Genomic DNA, 23,503 nt, shown 5'->3' on the forward strand with positions numbered 1-23,503 from the left:
GCTCCAATGGATAGCAATGCTGACCACTTTAAAATGCACCCATTCTCTTGTTTGACGGCAATTGTAAAAGGGTTGAACTAACTGAACTAAGTTGAACTAATGAGGGCTGACGTTCAGGTAGTCTGCCACATTAATGTCTAAAGAGCCGACCACAAAAATCTTTTCCTCTCTTTGGCTAAATTGACTGACACTGAACTTCAATTTTTCTGTTGAGTTATCGTTAGATAGCTAGCTTTGCGAATTAATCTAGCTTGACTATCATGTTAGTGTTTTATTTTCTTTATTTACTATAATTATTTAACCAACTAATTGTAGCCAGCTTGCTGTGAGACACCCGATCTAAAATATTGGACTGTGAGGTCCTGATAAGGGCTGGGAGAACCCGGGATGTACAGAAGGTTGCATGTTAGCTAGGACAGCTAGCTGGCTCATTCGCTTTCTACGCCAGGCGCACATAATACAAATGCATATTAGCTACATAACTGTTCCAATAAACGCGTGTATTGCCATGCTATTCATAAATTTTCCTGTATGTGCACAACTGTAGACCGGGGGTTCTTTAACGTAATCCTCTTCGCCATTAGCTTAGCTAGCTAATAAAGCTAAGCTAGTTAGCCAGCCTAGCTAACTAACTGATATGTTTCAATGTGGAGACGCAGTAAGAGTGTCTCTAATAATTTGAGTTTGTTTTCAGTCGGTACGTACACTCAAACGGTGTCATACCGTTATTGAATAAATCAGCAGAAGCCGTTATTAAAATAATTTTCTGCGTCCTTTCAAGGTCTTAAGTTGATAGCGGTGAAGCTTAGCAGTGGTAACCTACATACGATTCGCATTAAAGAAATTCAATACAAAAAAACCCCCATCTTTCTATGGTCAACCGAGAAGTCCATGTCTTTGTGAAATTTATTATATGAGAATAATTTAATACCACTTGCTTTGGAAAAAGCAAACACTTCATGCCAAACTTAGTGTGCACGGCACAGTAATCTGCTGTAGAAGACATACATGTATTTTCAGAATACACAGGCTTTTTATGTCTGTTCAGTACATATACATCATAAAATCAAACACAATGGGTCGTGCGGTTTGCTATTTGTTTATTTTTAAAGAACTGTACATGCGGGCGCTTTCATAATCTTCATGGAGAGGTGTCGTTTTAAAATCAGGTGCGGGACTCGAATTTCCTCCGTTGTTCCAGGCGACCAGGGTGCGGTTCTGCTCACAAATCACTGCACCAGGTAGGTACCAGTCAAATTACGTGGTTGAAGATACCGTGAAGTTGTTGGTTTTTGACGGTACTGATGGAAAGGTTAACATGGCACCCGGAATAATGGCGTTTTCCTCCACAGGTGTTCTTATTAGGCCTCTTGGAGAATTAATTGCAGAAGTGCCTGATCTTCGTGCTGCGAACCTTCAGCTTTGGTCACGTTCTGCCCAGAAATCTATCCGCTTCAAGATTGGTCTAATGGGCCAGTCATTGCTCATCCTCCGCCGCTCTTGTTCAGTCGGCAGAGGGTGGATTTTCGTCCTGCTCTGTCTCTGTCCCATTGTCAAATGCGCTAACATTTGCTGAACTTGAATCTTATTAATTCGGATGTCAGCAGGGGTAACATTCCAGAACTGTTGTCAGTGTAGATCATTTGAATAAACGACTGTCCTGTTTGTCTGCTACGAGCTGCCATAGCTGCAGGTGTTTGGTGACTAGACCAGTCAGCATGCAGGAGTCTGCCTATGTTCAGTTAGAACAGGCATCAGTAAGACAAGACTCGCTGTACTCACTCATTATCTTAATACTGTTCATTAAATTAAGTCAGCGGTTTATATTGAGTTTACGTCATTTGGTACGACAACTCTACAGTCTTGAATTGATTTCTGCAGTGTAATATGGATATAAATGTTAAAATGTTCTATTACAGAACACGACACCTGTTGCGTTTTATATTGGTAAATCTGATATGACCGCTGTAACATAAAGTTGCGGCTATAAGTGCGTGAAACATTTTGATCGACTGAAATGTAGATGTATGTACATGTAATATATTTGTGATTGTGCAAATCATACAGCTATTCTTATTCTTATGGCTAGCTAAATAGATTGCAATTTCGTCGTCTTCAAGGCATGGCATGGTGTTTATTCATTCGTTGGCATACAAAATGACGCCTTTTCACGTTGTGGAACTACAAATATGGCGGCCTTTTTTCTTTAGCGTTTTAATGACGTAAAAGCAGAGTCTCACCGTAAAGTCGGGCAGGAGGATCTGGACTCATTTATTTCTTCGTATCTTCCGCCTTCTAGCGGTCAATAACGGGTAGTCTTGAATTGATTTCTATCGCGTAATACTTTGGATATAAATGTTTACATTTCCTGTTGCAGAACAGACAAAGTATAGTCAACCAGTTCTAACCTTTTGATAAAAACTTGAACTTCAAAGTAGGTGAATCTATTTCCTTAAACCAATCAGATCACAGTTCATTTACATAACATCAATGCTTTAAGTGCTTTAGATATGAGAACATCACAGTGATCTTTCTGCTCACACATCAGTCAGTCTATAATTCCGTATTATGTGTTTCTATAGCTTCCAACTTTCATGAGTTCTTTGAATCTGTGGAGAAAAGTGCAGACCAATGTAGTTTCTTATTTGTGAACATTTATACATTTTATGTAATTTATCATTTAAATGTTTTATTACTTTTAGTTTATAGACATAAGGACAGAGAAAACAGTTCATATACTGAATGAATTGTTACAAGGTAATATTTTCTAGACTGTCTTTACCATATGTTTTTATTTCTAAACGTTAATGCAGTGTGTTAATCTGTCACACCGAGGCAGAAGGGGTGAATCTGATATACCCCTCTTCCATTGTCAACTATTCAGAGTCCTCCAGTGGAGCTCATACAACTAAAGAAACACATACAGAGGTCACTGGAGCTTCTAAGTTGCATCTAAAGTGGTCTAGTTGTGACGTTGCGAGGATAAGCAGGATGCGGGGACGAGGCACGATGAAACGCACTTTTATTTTTGCAAACATGCAAAACATACAACAAAGCTCAAACACTATGCACATCTCAAACACCAACACACGTACTATGACACACGAGAGATATATACACCCAAGCCGATTACACATAACAGAGAACAGGTGAACGACACGAGAGGGTGTGGCAACACAGACGAACACACACACACCAAGTTGTTTGAGGAGGGGGCGGGGCCACAACATGACACTAAGCCTATACACACTGTTCCAAAACTACCCTGTAGGGTACCATCTCCATGGAAGTATATTTTTAAAAGCATGTTTGATAACCATATTTATACTGGAACAATTTAATCAAATGTGTTGTGTTTTTTGTTCCTCTCTAAGACCTTTCGGACACCGATATTCAGATTTGAGTCTGAGCAAGTTGAGAAAGCCACTGTGAGGGTTTCTGGGTGCTCTGGAGGAGCATCCAGAAGTTGTACACCTGCACCAAGCCTGAGACCCCTCTGGCACTGACACAATTGCCCAGGAATGCGGGCATGTACCTAGACTATGAGAATGGGCAGCTGTCTTTCTATATCGTGCTAACATATCTACATATTTATCGGAAACCTCCGGGAGAAGAAGCTGTATCTCCTCTTTGCACTGCTGGACAGACACACTTATGACACTGTACTCATCAAAAGCAGCACCAGAGATGCACTGAGTCATATCCCGCTACACACCTCTCAGGCCAGCTTGTTTGCACATTTTGTCATAAAACTTAAGATGTCAGTTGTTGCTGTTATATATAAAATTACCAAATTAAAAAATAAATAAATCAAAAAGTACTTGTGGCTAGACAAACACAGTCAATCAAATAAACAAGATATAATGTCAGTAATGTTTGCGGCAGGTGTTTCAAATGTGCCCAGACTTATATTAAAAAATATCCATGTTTCAACAGTTTGAGGGTGGCCATGACACTAACAGTCTGGTGGAAATTCCACAAGATATCAAACTCCACACTCACACAAACTAGTCATTCTCCCATTTGGAACAATCCAGAATTTACCATGAACAAAAATATGAAACTTTACATCTTGGATAGAAAAAGGCATTACACACCTTAAACATATTTATCATAAGACTTCTTTCATGTCCACAACTAGCCCCAAAATACGGTATAGAAAGCACCCAGTTCCTACAATACCATCAGCTAAGATCACCTATGTGTTCAAAAATCAATTCCGATACCTACATCCATATCAGAATTTCTAAACATTCCTAATACAAAAAATCTATTATCTAAGATACACAAAATAATAGTGAAATCAAATCTCACAGTTACTCTCCCATCGAGACAATGGGAGGAAGATTTATTACCAGCCCCCGACGCCACAGTTTGGATTAAAATGTGTAATAATCATTACCACATGACAGCAACACTAACCTACAATGCATTCAGTACAAAATAATACAGAGTACATTATACTACACATTGGATGTTTAAAATTGGTTTCACAAGCTCAGCAATCTGTACATACTTTACCCAAAACACAGCTGACGATTACATTCACGCCACATGGCAGAGCACACCTATCAAGCAATTTTGGCAAGTCGTCATCACCAACATATCCCATGCTTTAAATAACCATATCCATCCAACACCATCTTTATGTCTCCTAGGAGACATATCATCAACCAAAATGACAGGATACTATGTATAACATTATTATATTGATATAATAAAAATATTATTGCAAAAAAACAACAAACAAAAAAAAACATACTCATGAACTGGAAAACAAAAAATAATATTAGTGTGACCCAATAGAAAAATCTATTGATAGACTATATATCAATAGAATAATTCTCAGAATTAATCAATAACAGAACCAATAATCTAGACTGGACACCTTTGATAAAATCCATACAGAGCCAATCCATAAACGATAAATATCACACTCTAATACATGTACTTATACAATCCAACATACATGTACTTGCACATAACCACATATATATATATATATATATATATATATATATATATATATATATATATATATACATACATACATACATACACACACACATCATTCCTGTAATGGTGCAGATGGCGAATACTTAAAAATATTCTATATACATTTTGCGTTTGTCTGTTCATCTGTCTGTCTTATTTTTAATAATAAAGCTCTAAAGGTCCTCTGATGAGGGGTAGTAAATTAATATATTTATTTCTCCAGATTTCTATCTCTGAGAGAAAAAAAAAAAGTCCTTTTACAAATTGCACCTCGTTGTGGACCTCGGCTAGGTTTACATTCCAGGTTATTATTTTAGAATTCAAGGGGAGGAGCTGCAGAAGTTGGAAGAATTAATTAGGAAAAAAGAAGTTATCAGAGCAATAGAGGCATTAAACACACACAAGACTCCAGGAGCCGATGGTTTACCTGCTGAATTTCATAAGGTGTGCGTTAGTGAAATTGCTGATCTTCTAGCTGATGTTTTTAATGAAGCATTCGATGGGGGGCAATTGCATGATTCATTTTATCATAGTGTGATATCATTAATATATAAAAAAGGAGATCCTTGTAAGTTGGATAATTGGAGACAGGTTAACCCTATTGAATTTGGAGTACAAAATTTGTGCAAAAATAATTGTTAATAGGATGTCAGAAATATTGAATGATATCATAGAGTTGGAACAGATATGTGCGATAAGAGGAAGATACATGTGGGATAGTTTAGGAGTAATAAGGAGTTTGGTTACTGAAGGGTCTGAGAGGGATTTTTATATAATAGGACTGGATCAGAAAAAGACCTTCGATTATATTTCTAGAGACTACTTATGGTGTACATTGGAACATTATGGTTTTCCAGAGAGGTTTGTAAATATGATTAAATTATTGTATAGTAAATCAAAAGTACAAATTAATGTTAATGGTGTGTTAACTGAAGATTTTAAAATACATAGAGGGGTTAAACAAGGATGCCCATTGAGTGCTGCATTATATGTCATCGCTATTAGCCCACTATTTTTATAAAATTAAAAATGATCAGCGATTACAAGGTGTTCAAATGTTAGTTATGGAAAGATGGAAAATATCTGCTTACGCAGATGATGTGATGGCTTATGTCAAGAATCAAAATGAGTTTCATATAGTTAAGAGACACTTTGAAATGTATGAAGTTGTGGCTGGAGCGAAATTAAATGAAAGTAAAAGTGAAGGGGTATGGATAGGAGCTGGACAACCTGTACCAATAAATGTAGAAATAAAAAATGAAATTAAAATATTAGGTTTGATGGTAGTAAATGGTAGATGTAGCGAACGGAATTGGGAGAAGAAGGAGTGTGAAATTAAACTAGAATTGGGAAAATGGAGGGTGTCAAACTATAAGACTAGAATACAGGAGGTTAAGACCTTTGTTTTGTTGAAATTGTTGCTTTTGGCTACGGTTTTCCCTCTGGATGAGAAATGTATTGAGAGGTTGAATAAAATGTGTGTTCGTTTTATTTGGGGAAATAACAGAGAAGGGACAAAACGGGAAATTATGTACAAGTCGAAAGATAAAGGTGGATTAGGGGGAGTTGAGTTAGCTCGGAAATTAGAAAATGCCTTTTGCAAAAATGTAACGAAAGCTATATTTCGGAAAGCAATTTGGGTAGGAGATGTAAATCAGTGGAAAGGAAAGAGGCAAGTCAAGGAAACATGCTCCTTATTTTAAATTAGTATATGGAGATTTTTTGTTTAAATATAGGCAACTTAATATTGATTGGAATAAGTCCCCAAATAAAATGATAGATAAAACAATACAAGACTGTGATTTTGGGGGAATGTCAATTATAAGGGTCTGACAGTGACAGAATGTGAAACCTGTATTAAAAATGTGCAGTCTAAAAGTATCTCGGAAAATGTTCGAGATACTGCATGGCTTATATCTGTTGGAAGACTGCCTGTACGATGTATTGTCAAATGGAGTTGTTTTGTTACAACAAAGGAATGTCCGATGTATAATTGCATAGCCGATGAAACGATAGAACATTTATTACTGCAGTGCACAAGGACTATTGAAATTTGGGAGAAAATGAAAGGTATTGGGTTTAAATGGGATCGTAACAGGAAAAGTATTAGGTATGGAGTGTTTAATGAGAATTTGACTGAGAATGTGAAGGACCTTTGTTGGATAATTGTTTGTGTGACAAATTCAAAGATTTGGAAAACACGATGTAAGATGATTATTGAGCAATGTATGTTACCTGCAGAAATAGTTTTTAAACAGATTGTGTGTGAGTTGAATAGGTTGAAGACGTTTGATATGAGAGGAAAAATTCCCTGGACAATTTTAGGCATATAAATGGATGATGTATACCTAATTTACAGATGTAAATTGTGTTGTTAATTATTAATGTATAGAGTGAAGGCAGTCTGTGTCCTCTGGTAGATATTGTTTGTGAGGTTTTTGTGATGGAGTGTTTGTATTGAATTGAATTGAATTTTCTTAATAAAGTCAATTTAAAAATGGAGAAAGGCGGTCCTAGAAACATTATTTTAACATTACAAATTGTTATTTTTATCACAGTAATGGAGAAGAAAAGGCGATTTACAGTTTCAGATGTCCATGATGAGCTATTTAGGCTTAGCGACGAGGAAGGTGAGAGCGATGACGGTTCCATGGCTGCTAGCATGGATTCTGCTGAGCAAGACGCTTTTGAGTTTGGAATCGACGCCGTGCTCGATGTACCGTAAGTATAAAATTCATATAGCATGCGTGATTCTTTATTGTAAAAGTTCAGTGTTGATTACGTAATATTTAAATGTCCATTGAATTTGCTCCTATGTTGACTGAAACTCTAGTACTTGTTGTTCTGTTTATCGCACTGATTGTGTAAAAGTCGTAACTCGCTCTGGAGAAGCATGTCTGCTAAATGCCCTAAATGTAAAGGTAAATTATTGTTGTTTGAGATAGAGCTTATGTATATTTTGCACTAGGCACTGATTAGCATTAGCATTGATTAGCATTAGCACTGGTTAGCATTAGCATTGTTTAGTATTAGCATTGATCATCATTCTGAGGCACTATAGTGATGTTCAAGTTCAAGTTCGGTTTATTCGTCACATACATAGTCATACACAGTATAACACGCAGTGAAATGATGGAGAGTGCTCTGTCCAAACTGAGGAAGAGAACCAGGGGTGCATAGAGAAAAAAAATATATATATACAGATATATATATATATATATTCTATGTATGTACAAAAATATATTAACAATGTATGTACAATATATGTATATTATGATTATATACACAACGTACAATGTATATGGTTGGGTATATATGTACACAATCTACAGAATGTACAGATCCATTTTGTATAATACCATATCTACAGTTGTTGTGTAACAGGGTAATTGAGTATAAATCTAAATCTATATATACAGATGTACAGATATACAGTCATGTTACATGGTGGTGGTCCCCACAGTTTATCAGTTTCCCTGATTCAGGGCCCGAATGGCCTGTGGGAAGAAGCTCCTCTTCAGCCTCTCTGTCTTGGCCGTCAGGGAGGCGCTTCCGCTCCCTGAAGGCCCTCAACAGAGAGAAGAGTCTATTGTTGGGATGGGTGGGGTCCTTCACAATTTTCCTGGCCTTGGTCTGGCACCGCTTGTAGTAGGTGGTCTGCAGGTCAGGAAGTTCCGAGTGAGTGATGCGCTCTGCTGAACGCACTACCCTTTGGAGTGCTTGTCTGTCCTGCTTGGTGCTATTCCCAAACCAGACTGTGATGTTCCCCGTGAGGATGCTCTCGATAGTGCAGGTGTAGAAGTTCCGCAGTACCTTGGAGGGCAGTCTGAAGTCCCTTAGGCGTCTGAGGTGGTAAAGACGCTGACGAGCCTTCTTTGCCAGGGAGCTGGTATGGCGGGACCAGGACAGGTCCTGCGAGATGTGAACACCAAGGTACCTGAAACTATCTACTCTCTCCACCGTGGTTCCACTGATCCTCACAGGTTGGTAGTGCCGCTCCTGCTTCTTGCTGCAATCCACGATCAGCTCCTTTGTCTTACTGATGTTTAGGAGGAGATTATTTTCCTGGCACCAGTTTTCCAGGTGTTTAATCTCCTCCAGGTAGGCCCTCTCGTCGTTGTCCGAGATCAGACCCACGACAACGGTGTCGTCAGCAAACTTGACAATGATGTTAGAGCTGGAAGTGGCTGTGCAGTCGTAGGTGTACAGTGAGTAGAGCAGGGGGCTTAGGCTCCAGTGCTGAGGGTGAGGGTGGATGAGGCGCAGTTGCCCACCCGTACTGATTGTGGTCTGTCTGTTAGGAAGTTGGAGATCCAGTCGCACAGGGATGTATGCAGTCCTAGATCTCCCAACTTAGTCGTGAGTAGGGAGGGAATGATAGTGTTAAATGCTGAACTGTTGTCGACAAATAGCATTTTAACATAATTTCCCCTCCCTTCGTCCAGGTGAGTCAGTGTAGTGTGGAGCAGATGTGCAATCGCATCGTCAGTGGAGCGGTTGTGGCGGTATGCAAACTGCAGTGGGTCCATGGAAGCTGGCAGTGAAGATGTGATGAAGTCTCTGACTAGCTTTTCAAAGCACTTCATCACGACTGATGTGAGGGCGACAGGGCGGTAGTCATTGAGGTCGGAGGAGGGTCGAGGAATTCTTCTGGACGGGGACGATGGTGGACCGCTTGAAGCTGGACGGGACAATACCGAGCATCAGGGAGAGGTTGAAGATGTCGGTGAATACCGGGGCTAGCTGATCTGCGCAGGCTTTGAGGACCCTCCCGCAGATACCGTCTGGTCCCATCGCCTTCCTGGTATTCACCCTTTTAAACACTCTCCTCACGTCACTCTCCGTGATGATGAGAGGGCGCTGTTCTGTGGTGGGCCCCGCGCATGTGCCATTGGCTGCGCCGATAGTGCCATTGGCGCTGTTAGCACTAGCACCGTTAGCATTTGTGCTGCTAGCATTAGCGCTGCTAGATGTAGCCTCGAAGCGAGCAAAGAATGTATTCAGCTCGTTCGCCAGAGACTCATCCGCACTCATCAGTCCGGAGGGTGGGCTCCTGTAGTCCGTGATCATCCGTAGTCCCTGCCACAGGGATCTAGAGCCACTCTGCTGGAACTGTGTCTCTAGTTTCTTCCCGTAACGCCGCTTCGCCTCCCTCACCGCCCTGCGCACTCCGTATGCTGCGGACTTGTACTCGTCCATGTTCCCGCTGATGATCCCCACATTGTAGGCAGCAGTTCGAGAGTTCAGAGCCTCGCGGATGGTTCTGTCCACCCAGGGCTTCTGGTTGGAAAACTTCTTGATGGTGATTCTTGGGATCGTGTCGTCCACCAGTTTCCCAATAAATCCTACTACTGCCTCCGTAAACAGTAATTGTAATTGTAAATGTATGTAGTAAATGTAATAAATTTTCTTATTTACTATGACAATTTGCAATTTGTATTTATTTTCATCTTCATATTTTACTCATTTGGCTGTTATCCTGTCTTTTTCTTGCAGTGAAGAAAATGCACCCTCCCCTCCCCCATCTGAGAGATTTCACACCTCTTCTGGCCCACCCCCAGAGCCATCAGCTTCTACCCCCTGCCGATCTGTGGACACTCCTCACACCTCAGGACTGCGTAGTCCCATTTCCTCCTTCAGTTATGACTGGGAAGCTGTATGAGGCCATCAGTGCAAACCTGCACGAGTGACCCAGCAGCAGATGCCGTCAATGATCAGCTTAGAGGTCAACCTGCCTATGACTGTCTCTTCCGCCTCAAGCCACTTATGGAACAGATCCTAACTGCCTGTCAAGCATATTATCAGCCACATCAGAACATTGCCGTAGACGAAAGGATGGTGGCCACCAAGGCAAGGATATCAATGAAGCAGTACATAAAGGACAAGCCGACCAAGTGGGGATACAAGCTGTTTGTACTGGGGGACAGCGCCAACGGTTACACGTGGAATTTCAGCGTGTATGAGGGGAAGGCAAGGAAACCATCAAAACCAGAGTTTTGATGCTGTGGTCAACCTAATACACGTTCATTCTCTGGGCACAGGATACACTGTATACATGGACAACTTTTATACAAGTTCACTGCTATTCCGTCACCTGCACGGAATTGGTTTTGGGGCTTGTGGAACCATCCAGCACAATAGGATAGGTTTTCCTAAGACATCTGCCAATGACCTGCCCAAAAAAGCTGCCCGTGGCGAGATGAGATGGATCAGGGATGGCCCGTTGATGTTTGTAAAGTGGAAGGACACGCGAGATGTCACAATGTGCTCCACTGTCCACAAAGCGTACAGTGGGAAAACTGTACAGCGACGGGTGAGAAATGAAAGCAGCACCTGGTCCATCCAACAGATCCCTGTACTGGACACTGTCAAGGCATACAATAAGTTCATGGGAGGAGTTGACCTGTCTGATGCCCTCATAAAGTACTTTTCTGTGACACAGAAGTCCAGGCGGGGGTATATGAAGCTGTTCCTGCATTTCATAGACATTGTGGTGGTGAACAGCTTCATCATTCAGAATGAGATGGCACTGGCAAAAAAGAAGAAGCCCCTCAACCAAAAACAATTCAGGGAGGTGTTATGTTCAGAGCTGGCTGGTGTTGTAAGAACGCAGGAATCCCCACCGGTAGAAGCTACAAGTGCCTCTTCGTCGGCTCCTCGTGTCCCAGAGCGGAGACCACAGGCGTGCCTCCCTGTTACTGTATGTGAGCCATCGACAGATATTAGACAGAAAGCCACAAAAGGGAGGAGAAAGTGTGTGAAATGTAAAAACAAGACAATGTTCATGTGCAGCTCTTGTGGTATTCCACTGTGTGTTAAACCCGCTCATTAGGGGTATAATACTACGAGTGCTGTACCTCAATAAGAATACTTCAGACTGTATCTTGAAACCATAATATTGAGATTACATTAGATAGTAGGCTGATGTTCTTACATGACTTTGCACTTCAGTTAAAAAAAAAAAATACAAAGAGAATCTACAAGCCAAGCCATATCCCTCAAGGATGAATGAGGGAGAATGGACAGACAAAGTTACAATGTTCCATATGTATGAAAATTGTACATTATAAATTTGGAGATCGGTGCCCTGTAAATAATATCACTGGACAAAAAGAATTTAGCATTATCTAATAAAAATCTAGAGCTGAGGAACAGTGCTATATTACGCACAGTGATTCTTGTAGTTGGTCTGATGCTTCTTTATAGTGAAGTGCCTGGTGCTTCCATGTAGAACCTGAATAAAGGAAAACATAGACCAAGACTTTATTAAGACTAAAACAATGAAACAGCACATTGGCCATCTCTTGGGGCCCTTGCAATTCTCACTAGGCTGGATGTCATGACATAGATGTAAAATCTAATAATACTAAGGATTCATTTAAATTTAAATTAAAAACTTAAAAATTACATTCTAGTACACCTGCTTCATTATGACTAGTGGAGATGAGAAAAGGAAAAGCACAGTTCATGTTGTGGTTAGTAAACTTCCTGTGCCTAACAAAAAATAAATCCAAAGAAGCAGTGCAATCACTTACACGGATCGTCAGGAAAAAGAAGATCCCCCCCCCCCCTTTACATTTGTAAGGATATTTTAATGCACATATTGCAACAACCGACATTCAAGTTGCTTATTTTTTGATGATCTCATGTTTTTATGAAGGAAAACATAGGAAGATACAGTAATCAGCAACAGAAAAACATCTGCCTAAAAGTGAGTTTATATCTGTTCTTCTAACTTCATGACAGACTGCATTTAATATATTTAAATACAAATAAAAGCTACAAAGCACTGCAAACTTTAAGTCTGCTTTGCTGAGAACTTACCCATCTATGGTGTCTGCTTTATAAAAACTGACCAGAACCATTTCTTGGTCTCAACATGCAAATGCAGTGATTTCTCTGATGCATGAGTGTGGAGTACTTTCTCAGTACAAGCGTACTGCCCCTGCAAGGTCTTGTGAAGTCTTTCATACAGTAAAAGAATATTGTAAAAGGATATTGATGAACCATGTAAATGTATTTATTTCTTTGATATTTATTTTTATTAGTTTAAGAAAGAAGATGCACTAATCAGTGGAGGCTGCTAAAAAATGTACTGCGTACGACTGTTGTCATTTTCTGCAATCATTCCAATACAACCTAACACATACTACTAAGGGTCTGTGAAATAGCCAATCATTATTTAATTTGCATTAAAAATCAACAGAATAATAAATGACAATTATCTCTAGTTGCAGCTCTAATTTGTTCTGATAGAAGGGACAGTATGCATAATTAGAAAAATATTTGAATCTTTTGTTTACTGTAAAAGGCTTGCATTTTAAAAGTTAATGCAGTGGCCTTTTATTATCTAGCTATACATTGGGTATCAAAAATTACACATTACAACTGCTTAAACTTCATAACTGGAAAGCGAGCTCAACATAGCTGTTCGCCAGAACCACCACTAAAACACACAGCTAGCTAGCTAACGTTCACAAGCTACTAGCTAAACAAGATAGCGAGCTAACAATTAGGGAACGCTCGCCAGTTCAATTCCCTACAACCACTAATCTAAACCACCAAGTTAGCTAGACGTTAACTAGCACTAGCGAAACCTAGGTTTCACTATCTTAACTAATTCATTGGTACTATAAATGAAAAACTAACACAAAATACACAGTACACAACTTGACTAGCTAGCTACGCGGCCACCTCAGGAAGCTCCACAGTAAAGGGCAGTTCACCAAAGTTCTCTTGGGTGGATCAATGACGCGCCATTAGGCTTCAGATTCGAGGACGCTGATTGGCTACATTTATGTTGCTGTGCGCGTGTCTGGTGTCAGCAAGTGAAAATGCACAAAGTTTCACACAATGTTTAGCATGACTAACGACTAAACATTAAAAAATAAAATGAAATAAAAATTATATATATATATATATAAGCTGTATACGATCAATATTCAATTTTTATGTTAACTGTGTGTGTTAATATTAGGCTAGTAATATCCTGTGATTTAGTCTACTATCTAGCAGGCTTTCGAATCCTCTTAAATGATCATTTAAGATGGGACGAGGCACGATGAAATAGTTTTATTTCTCTTACTAACACACAACACATACAACAACCTCGCAACTCAAACACCAACAACACGCACTACAACACAGGAGACATATATATACACACAAGATGATTACACCTAACACAGAACAGGTGAACGACACGAGAGGGCGTGGCCACAGAGACGAACACACACGAAAACATTTGAGGAGGGGGCGGGGCCGTGACGTGCCAACAGGTTACTACTGGGATAACTCTAAAGGTAAAGTGAAATGATCTATCTGTATATTGATGCTTTAATTAGTCCAGTGGAAACTGGTTTTGTGTACATTTAAATAAGATCAACATTCAATTTGCCAGTGTTTTATTTCCAGTGCATATTGTGGCTATGTATACATTTGAAATTTTGACTCATTCTGCAGGGCCTTATGATTGGTTTAATGCTATTCTAGAATTTTTACCAGCATTCAGCAGAATATTGGTAACAGCAACCAACTGTAAACAAAACATCAGGCAATTTTCAACAAGATATCAATCGTGGTTTCAGAACTTTGCTACAAAAATATTCTTCTAAAACCATCTTCAGAAATGGTAATGTTTTTCTTAGGATACAGAACTTTTGATTTAGGTTAATGATTTAAAGTGTGACAGCATGAAAAAATTTTAAAATGTTCTTTGGTTCATGAGCCTAACAAGTGATGTTTAATCTGTTGTCTCAGAACAATAGGAAACGTACCTCTACAGGTCCATATGGCCTCCGAAGGGACATAATACCTTCAGAGCGACTGAGGGATTACTTGGTGGGGGGAGTTTTAGCATCAACATGTAAAGGTACTGAGAATGTAGGCACAGAGTTCTCAGTACAGGTGCTTAGCTCCAGACTGGACCACACTTACAGCTGCATCTCCAAGTCCATGAAAACTCCTCAGATGAGGGTGGGCCCTGAGCCTGTCTCTGAGAGGCTTGTGTCTGACTGCAACAGTGGGCAGCTAAGCAAGGACGAACCCCTGCTGATCCACGGTCACAGAGAGCAGGAGTACCAGAAAATGTACAACTCTGTGGTGGAGCCTATGCTCAGAAGTTCCTCCGGTCAGGCCAAGCCCTACAGCCTGGAACTGGGCCGCAGGATCAAGCAGCGCCTGTGGGAGGCGCTCCACTGTCCAACTCTGCACGAGGAAGTGAAGCCTGATGGACAGTTCCACGTGACTGAAAGCTTCTCCACTCCAGTTTTCAACAGCTTTGTGCCGTGCTTTGAAGTGGACATAAGTGAAGAACCCATGCCTGAACAGCCTAAGAAGAAAAGGCCAAGATACTGACTTTATTATTATTATTGTGATTGTTATTGTCATCCGTGTTTGTATTTTTACTATTATTCTTATTATTCTTGTTCTATCAATATCTATATTATTGTTGTTGTGATTATTATTATTATTGTGATTGTTGTTATTAACTTTTTATATTCTATATGTAGAGTTTCTGTATTGTTTAAAATTTGTTTAAGCTTTTCTTAATTTTAAATTTAGTCATTCAGTCTGTCCCTTGTTAAATAATTGTGTAATAGTTCATGACATGTCATTGTAATAATATTTTTAAATTATTTTGCATTATAATAAATTTATTGTAAATAACAATAACTTTACATGTTTAAGGTGTGGCATTTTAAATAAATTGTTAGAACTGTACATCTTTTTTCTAATGTTACAATTTGAGTCTTAATTTACATCTCTTATCAGTGGAGGATGTACTTGCTCACACCTTTACTTTAGATTCCTTTTGTACACACTTCAGACTGTGACCTCGAGGTGCTTGAATGAATGTTGAACATTCACACTTGTGTATGAGTGCTGACTGTTAGCTAATGCATCATGATGACCCTATCCTTTTTGAGTTACTTACTGAGATCATTCTCATAGCAAGTTCATTACACCTTGTGTACTCGTTGTAGTGCGGTGAGCAGTTTCAATCTTAGTTACAATCTTAGTTATCAAAGACTCACTCCACCGACCAAAGCCTCTTCTCTTAGACAACATGACAAAACCATCGCAGCTTGAGAACAAAAATCGAGCCTCTTAAGAGGTGTTATGTTCCACAGGCAGATTGACATCTTAATGCGGTTCACATGAACTCAATTTTCTTTGCATACATGTATATTGCACTTGTAATGTTTCTGATATTTCAGCCTTTCATTTCTCTCTTTACATGACAACACTGTAGACATTTCCTCCAAAAGCACTGAATGTTATTCTGAACAGTTATAGCTTTTCTCCATTCATGTACACAAAGTCCAGTATGTATCGAAATGTCATCAAAAGAGATATCTGTTGGTAGCTGAACATCTCCAACTTGTACAATGTGATGTTTCTTCTTTGTGTCAAATGAACTTAAATATTGAAACATCCAAAAAATACTGGTGTTTGGACCAATGGAAGTACTTTCATGTTACCTCTGATAGCTCATTTGGTACAGCAGAGAACTGCAGAAGTTAAGACTGTAATCCTTGGTCTGCCCGTTCAAATGCGGCTCGAAGGAAGTTTGTGTTTTCACCTAAAATCTTCCATTTTACATGAGCGAAAGAAGAGGACTTTCCAGGACCTGGAATCGAATCAGCCGCGGCGGTCAGACCGCTGAATCCTAGCCACAAGACCACCACGAACAAAGCTGCATGTTTCTCCTGACACAAATATTTTTCAAAGTCTGCAGTCCTACTATACTGATGACATTTGGATGCATACTGGACTGGGTATGCATGAGAGGAAATGGGCCATTAAGCGAGTTATTCATCTTTCTTTTTGTTTTACAAAAAAGATGAAGTTTGTAAGAGTCAGGAATTTTTTTACCCTCTGGAATCACTCAAGAAAAGTGGGAATGCTAGTGTCACTAAAACATGGAAAGAGCCATTATTGGCATTTCTTGTACACACAGGGACAAATCTTCAGGCAGAAATAAAGGGGTTAGGTGCTGTTGGCATGATAACTTCAGAGTTTCAAGAGGGTGGGGATGGCATTCCATTATACATACACACACACACACACACACACACACACACACACACACACACACATATTTATATATATATGGCTGGATCTCAAATGTAACACAACAGCCTGCTGCCAATGTGATATTTTAGAAATGTTTTAGCATCTCCCACTTGTCCTGATCAGGCAGACCACCAGACAAAGTGGGCCTTTGTAAGAGGATGTTGCCATCAGAGCTAAAGAGTTTTAAGAGGAGAGGAAGAACATTCATTATATGCAAACTGACTGGATCTCACATGATACTTAGCATGCTTTAACACTACACTGCCAAAGGAGTTAGCTGACAGATGTGTCATCATTCCCTGCTCACTGAAGGAGTTCACTGTTGGAAAGCTCTTAACATGTCATGTCAGTTACGATGTCCTGGATTGGGGAGGATGACCAAACCAGACCATTTGGGCCTTTGTCTCGCTTGAGAAGACTGGCACACAGATACCATATCAAAGCTTGAGACTTATTTTTCGTGTCCTGAATCCTCTCTGAAGTAGCTAGGAAGCTTTGCTTCTATCCTGAATAGCTCAGTCAGTAGAGCATCAGACTTTTAATTGGAGGTCCCTGTTCAAGTGAAAATATTGTTCTTTGCCACTAAAGTGTGCTTGAGAAGTTTCTTGAAATACCTCTAGATCAACCTAAGTCAAGGGACAGGACCCTGTTGCCTTGAGCCTTGCCGATTAAACTGACATGTCACATCAGTTTTCCACAGCTGTGATTCTGTGCATTGGCTGTTATCCCAGGTTAGGCTAGCTAGTTCTCCTGGCAAGGATGAAAATTCAAAATCCTTCCTACTTTAAAAAATCAACACTTCTGAGCCTATCCTTTTTGAGTTAATTACTGAGATCATTCTCATAGCAAGTTCATTACACCTTGTGCACTTATTGTAGTGCGGTGAGCAGTTTCTATATTAGAGCAGACTTATTCAAGTCATAGAATCCATTTACACTTGAATGAAAGTTGAACATTAACACTTGTGCACGTGTGTCGACTATTAGCTAATGCATAAGGGAAGTCATTTCGGAACAAACCTCTTATAAACATTTTCAAGGGCAATTATGTAAACAACCCTCCTTTTTTTCCATATTGTTCTTTGAAGTTTCCACCATTATGCTCAAATTACACATGACATTATAAAAGCTAGTCACCTATGAACCTGCGGGCTTATATAGAAGGGAAAATAAACTATGGACTATTCGTGCTCTGCATTCTTGCGTATTTATTTATGCTAGGCTGTACATAACGCAGCCTTAAAAACATGGGATAAAAATCCCCATGTAACACAATTCAGGTTCTGTCTAAATGCATGGCTAGCTAGCTAGTTATTTTACAATCCCATTTAGCACATATATCGTCGCAAATGTCCTGAACAAAATGCGCTATACCTAATCCCCATAAATGACATATCTCTCACTGAATAAAAACTTGTATGCTTCAACAGTATACAGTGGTAGAAATGGTGATCACCTTTAAAAGGATTTCTTACTGTAGGCCTATTATAAACAACATGGAGGAAATTAAAATAAAAATACTTGAGTCAGGTGTCTGTTGAATTCCGAGCGATATATATAGAGGTTGGAAATTGGTTGTGTAAAAATGAATTGTGATTGTTAAGCCACATAGATGTAAGTGGACATCAAGGAAAATAATAGTGTGGGTGCCAAGTATGGTGATTGTATCTTTAAAGCTGTAGGAAATGTTACATTCAGAATGTTTGTGAGACAAAAAAAATAAGATATATTTACTATCCATGGTTTAATTGACTGTGTTGCAGACAACATAGGCAGGGATTAGACTGAAAAATGACAGAGTATTTTTAATGCTGTTTATTGCTGTTGTCAGAGGTTATGCAGCCATATCCTCCCGAGCAAGTATGGCGTCAAATCCTAACAGTTTGGCTGCCTGCAGACACAAATACCGTGTTGAGCAATATTTAATTACATCTACTTGAAATGCATATTTAATTGCATTGTTAGTATTTATAGAAAACAAGTGTTAGGATTGCTCTGCTGCATTGCAGACTTTCTCACTCTAACAACTGTGGATTCCATCTCCTCAATCAGTTGGTCCATATCATGCTCACAGGAATCATATTCCATCTTTATAAAAGAATTAAGTTTCACCTCCAACTATGCAGAGAAACAGTGTTAAGCAATATTTAATTACATCTACTTGAAATGCATAGTTCATAGCATTGTGAGAATTTATGGAAAACAAGCGTTAGGATTGCTCTGCTCCACTGCAGACTTTCTCACTTTAGCAAACATGGCTTCCAGGTCCTCAATACATTTATCCCTCTCACTGAAATTCAAATCTTTAGGTTCCACCTGTAGATATGAGTAGAAATATTGTTGAACAGTATTTAAATACATTTAATTGAAATATGACTTTAATTACATTTTGATACATTTGTAATTTATAATTTGTATTGGACTGGAAAGGAAACAAATACAATTGTTATCGCATAGCCGTTATCACATAGCCTGCAGGCCCAATGATGTAAAAATGTGCCCCCAAACATCAAATGTTCAACAGAAATAACAGGACCTGACACACTAAGGTACCATAGACCCATTCAAATTGTGCTATTGGAATAATAAATTCCAATGCATTCAGTCATTTTAGCTAGTGTTGATTTTAATTCTTGCCACAATTATACTAATAATCAGTGTTACAACTCAGCATGCAAAGTCACCGAACAGTCGACTGTTAACTCTATAGTAAGGAGAATGTAAAACAAACAAACAAAAAACCCACCAACAGTATTTTTTTTTTCCTGCAACTGACAAAGATTACATATGCTAAATGTATGTGTCCTAAATATATTCTAAATACATTTACATTAGTGTTTTTATTTAATTTCTCAAACATTTGTTGAAATGCATTTGTAATTTATATTCAGAGACATTTCAGTGTACTTAAGTACAAACATTCAATTAGCATCACTGTTCACCATAGCTGTTTTTCCATTTTTTGTGGCTTTTGTCCATTGCCACAGTATGGCTTTAAATCATTTGTCTTGGTTCTACTTTACTTACTATGGCTGATTGAGTTCCCTCAGTAGTGAAGTCATTCTTCATTAAAGACTTTGTTCTAGTATCTGTTTAAAAAGTTAAATGTCTTATTAGCGTTCTATAGATACTTAGAACACTTCTATGTAGATCTCTCTCTCTCAAACAAACACACACACACACACAGTTCATCCAAGTGGTGGCTGTGCTCAGAACTTACCCTTAAAGAAGTCATCCTCTATTCTTGCAGGGATCTGGATACTTTTGACCTGCTGAGAGTTAGCCTGATTTGATTTAGCCTGTTCCTAACCTTTGTTTAGTATGTTGCGTAAAAGCTCATGGAAATATTTCAGATGTAACATACATGTAACTGACCTAGTAGAGCAAAATTACAGAATTGTAAGGAGGAAGTGACGTTCTTGGGGCATATCATTAAGGGAAATACACACAAGCTGTCTCAAAACCGAGCACAAGCCATAATTTTGGCATACTCCCCTCTTACTGTTTTAGTCCCACACGCAGTACACCGAATACTGCAGGACCAGAGTGCCACACTTATCAGCCCAGTGGTAGCTGAGATACCACACCACCCTCTTAGATATGCCTAATATAACTGTCAAAAGGTGTATAACACTGAACCCAGCTACACTCCTTCCTACGGAGGAGGATGGAGATCCACAAGACTGCACAGCAGTCTTAGCTGAAGTATATATACTGCGGGTTGATCTCTTTGAAGAAGCCATAAATAACTCAGACCTATGCCTCTATGTGGATGGGTCAGCAAGCAGAGACGACACAGGGGTCAATAGGGCAGCATACGCGGTAGTAACAGATCATGAAATACTTAAAACAGAAGTATTACCATCCTCCTATTCAGCGCAGGCTGCTGAACTAGTAGCACTGACGGAAGCATGCAAACTAGCTGCAGACAAAACTGTTAATGATTTTGGAGCCATATGGAAACATAGGCAATTCCTGACAAGCTCGGGTAAATATATTAGACATCACCATCTTGCTAGAAGCCATTTCGCTGCCAAAGACAATTGCAGTTGTTAAGTGTGCAGCTCACAGGACTACAGAAGACCAAATCAGCAAGGGGAATAATTTTGCAGATAGAGTAGCAAAGGCAGCTGCAACTAAAACCGCTGTGCAAGCAATACAGGAAACCGCTGCTACCCCGCAGGCCACATTACGGGAAATTCAGTCAGGGGCTACCGCCACTGAAGGCACCAGGTGGAGACAACTAGAATCTCCTGTTAACAACCCACACTGCTGTCAAAATAGAAGGACGAGGAACCTGGGTACATCACACACACTGTAAGAAGTTTCTGACACCAGCCCCAACTCCAAGCAGCAGCACCCAAACAGACTAGGTCGGAACTGTGTTGAGTAGGGTGTTAAAGGCAAAGCCTACCCTTTCGACACTCGGAACTGTCAAGAGACGGTAGAGAAAATCAGACACAGCTAACACAGTCAGAACATAGACTGCATATTAATATGGATGAAGAATCCCACGACTTATTAGAAGACTTTTTACCATTTCAGGGTCCCAACGCCACTGAGGCAGAACGATTAGCAGCTAAATGCCAACAAAATATAGCGTGTATGTCAGCCATTGTGCATGCCCAACATATCGAGCAAGAGTGCCTGGTGTGCCAGCACACCAGTGTTCCAAGGACTGCAATCCCTCTGAAAAACGCAGACGTAGGAGAAGTGAATATGACAATCTCTATGTGACAGGTTATTAACCAGACCTCAAACTGTCCCAGTCCCACTAACCCTGCACCACCGAAAATGATGCTGCATGTGGCAGCTAGAAAGGGTGAGATATTTGTATAGCAGATGAAGCAGCAGGTGCCGGTAGGCTGGTCCAGATGCGTCGACTATGTGCAGGTGCACAGCAATGGCACTTGCAGTGACTCCAATAGCAGTTCCCTATGGAATTGCTCCATGACAACCCTGCAGGGGTATTGGAATGTAATGTGGGTCAGTGGTTCGGTGGTCTATGGTGAATTGCCACAGAACTGGACTGGTTGTTGTTATCCAGCTGTAGTGCGCCCAAGGACGCAGGTGTATACACTTCCCCATGCCAAGCAGCACAGGGTGAGGAGAGACATAACCAGCACAGACTATTGTGGTAGAATTCTGACGGACCCATGGACCATTCCGGGTGAAACCATTGGTTGGTCCCTTTTCCTGGGCGGTGGCACAGTAGCAGACCTGCAAAAGATCAATGGCTTAGCTTATCAGTTACTGCAAGTAGTTAATGACACCTCAGCAGCAATAGGTGCCTTAAAGATAGAACAACAAGTGATAAGGGCAGCAGTGCTTCAACATAGAATGGTACTAGATCTCCTAACCATGCAGGAAGGAGGAGTGTGATTAACACTTCCTGCTGTTTTTACATTCCAGATCTCAGTGCTAATATTACTGATTATATGAATCATATGCGATCTGCCTTCACTCCACAGCCTACAGTTCCAGGTGGATTCTGGGACTGGCTGACGGCCTGGTTGGGCAGTTGGGCAGCGAACCTAGCAGCTGTTGCGTTGCCCATTCTGCTACCCATTCTTCTTCTTCTTCTGTGTTTACCTCCTTTTTTGTCATAGCGTGTCAGACGTCTTTCTAGTGTGTTCACCATGCCAGCGCTCAGCGGCCATGCCAGTGACCAACACCAGCTCTTTGAAGATATTCTGCTCCCCAAGATGGGCGGTGCTGGTGATCCACATGAAGACATCATAGTGCTATTTGCTAAATTAATGTGTGATAATGTGTGATATAGAATAAAGGGGGGAAATGTTGTGGAAATTTACTTTGCTTCATTTTGTGGAAATTTACTTTGCTTTATTTTACTTTGCTTTATGTTTCTATAGTCACAGCATAACAGTCTGCAGATAAGCGTGTGAGTCAGGGACACCAGCTGCTCACACACCGTTCTAACCATAGAGATAGAAGAAGCCTTCAGCGCTCAGGCTAACCAAAACATGAATTAGCAGATACTCTGTAGGAGTTGTTTTTCTTTTTTTTCTCTTTCTTCTGTTCTGTGTATAAGGGGAGGGGGACCGTACTGCGGGTCAGTCCTCTTACTCTGTTATACAGGGGACAGAACTCAATAAACTTTTACTCTTTACTACTCAATGCATAAAGCTGTCTGTGTTTGATGTGCTCTCATTTTCCCACCACATCCATTTAGCAGTACTTCTGAATAACCGAAATGGCTTAAAACAGCTGAGGGGATGTTTGAAACTGAGTGATAAGATGTTTAGCAATTTATATATAATAATACAAGGCAGTAAATTAAATTTGGCTGAACTGGACAATAGTACCTGGCATGAAAAGTATGTCGTAGAGAGAGTAACAAAAAACTCAACCTCTCACCTCGCGCTCTGAGATGTCTCCGTCACTGTCTGTAGTGTCCTCTAGGATACTGC

The sequence above is a fragment of the Electrophorus electricus genome, chromosome 10, assembly GCF_041902795.1.
Source record: "Electrophorus electricus isolate QZ-2024a chromosome 10, ASM4190279v1, whole genome shotgun sequence".
Lineage (NCBI taxonomy): Eukaryota > Metazoa > Chordata > Actinopteri > Gymnotiformes > Gymnotidae > Electrophorus > Electrophorus electricus.